A 1,825-nucleotide genomic window follows, 5' to 3' on the forward strand; every position below is an offset into this window, starting at 1 on the left:
CTGGTTCGGCTTCCCCTTCATCTGTACCCATGAACGAAAACTAGAAAGCCCTACAGGATTCCCCTCAGGACAGAGGGATTCCTGGAAGGAATCCTTCTGGAACTTCTCCTCACCTCTCTGGATGGACATCCATGGGTACCATGAGTGGTGGCACAGGATCATGGAGTCAGGGTCCTCAGGGAGCAGGATCCCAGATTCTTCATCTTTGTTCTATTTGATGTAAATTCTGAGTGCTTAACACTTTGTAGTTGTTCAAAAATGCATACCTATGTTTGTTATGGTTTCGATTATTTTCTTTCCATGGACAAAGGAAAAAAAAAATCAATAGCTTCTCAGCTGTTTCCTGGGCCTCAAAATTCAGTCTTTACAAGATAGAAGTGGGTCTGTGAATCTGTGAAGATTATTTTCACCTGCTAAACATTTTACTGTCAATCTTTTCATGATGAATTTTTTTTTAATTCAGCAAATCCGCAGCAATTTCAGCAATTAAATGCACTAAATAGAAGTAATTTCCCAAAGATAGAGGCAAGCAGATTATACACTTGAATAAAAGATCACAAACTAGATACCCCTTAGAGACTTACTTCCCAGTGCCAGGAACAGAATGCTCACCTCTATCTCTTCCAGGACAGGTGGATGCCATCCTTGTGCAGGGGCCATGCTCATCTTCCCTAGATCCTTCCACTTCCAGTGTCTATGCTACCAAAACAAGCACTTTCCCAGAACGAGGGGGTCCATTTAAAAATGCAGCTCAAGAAATTGGCCTCTTCCTTCCTATTTCCCTAGTAAACTCGTACCCTATGGGGAGTACAAGAGCCACTGAATAAGGCTGCCGACTAAAGTCCCTTTTGCCTGACCCACTGGCATAGCTCCCCTTAGCCGGGTTCAGCATCCAGACCTCTTTCCCTCACACCAAACAGAAATGTTTACATGAATCAGTAACGAACCCAAATCTCAGTCCATGGAGTGAGTTCCTCCTTTCCACACCTCCCTGCCTGGCAGTGGTGTCCCTGCCCATGCAGTCATGGATGGAAGACTCTTCCTGTTCCCTCAAGAAGCTGAAGTCCCATGGCATTGGATAAATGAAGCTCTTGCTTTTATTTCCAAAAGAATGTTTATTTGCAGCAAATATATCTTTTTCTAGGCCAGAGCCCCAGAAACCATAGGCTACATTCAAAAGGCATTCAATAAAGTATGTCTGAGTCTTGGAACACTGATGCAAAACAGATAGACCTCTATTTTCTCCATTCTCAGATCTTGGTATTCAACATCAGCGTGAATATTCCTTTTCCTTCTTTGTGCTGAATGCTCACAGCTAAGCCAGTTAGGCTCAGCCTGTGAATGAATATAAGGCTGAAGACTCAATCATGGCAACTTCCGGAGGTCAGCTCTGACAGCCCCCTCACCCAGCCTAATGAGCATCTGGTGCTGCATTCTTCTCCCGTGTGTGTGTGTGTGTGTGTGTGTGTGTGTGTGTGTGTGTGTTGCTCCCTCCCATGCTTGAGGGAAGAGATCTTATAAAACTCTGTCTTCCCTACCCCCCACATAGCTCTCCAAACAAGGAAAGATGCACACTAGTAACCTAAATCTTGTTGAACAAAGGAATGAATGAAATAAAGCACTCTGGCTCTGTTCCCAACTCTGGAAAAATAACTCTCAGCATATGTCTCCCCAGCACACTTGCTGAAACGTCTCCATGACACTCAGATGCTTGCTGCTGAGCCCACAGACCCCCATGCCTCTCCCTCTGTGCCGAACAGGAAGGAACCAGGTGTCCTCAACAATCCCCAGTGCCAGGAGGCAAGCAGTGCAGTCTCTGCAGATG

At 45.3% G+C, this 1,825-nt stretch overlaps 1 non-coding gene across 1 annotated transcript; it reads right to left on the minus strand.

Annotated features, from left to right (window-relative positions):
• Positions 1 to 606: 606 nt before the first annotated feature.
• LOC113175696 (U6 spliceosomal RNA) lies at positions 607 to 715 on the minus strand. The gene has a single exon (XR_003300001.1). It is a non-coding gene; the product is annotated as a U6 spliceosomal RNA (small nuclear RNA).
• Positions 716 to 1,825: the final 1,110 nt, after the last annotated feature.

This window comes from Urocitellus parryii, chromosome 12 (genome assembly GCF_045843805.1).
Source record: "Urocitellus parryii isolate mUroPar1 chromosome 12, mUroPar1.hap1, whole genome shotgun sequence".
Classification (NCBI taxonomy): Eukaryota; Metazoa; Chordata; class Mammalia; order Rodentia; family Sciuridae; genus Urocitellus; species Urocitellus parryii.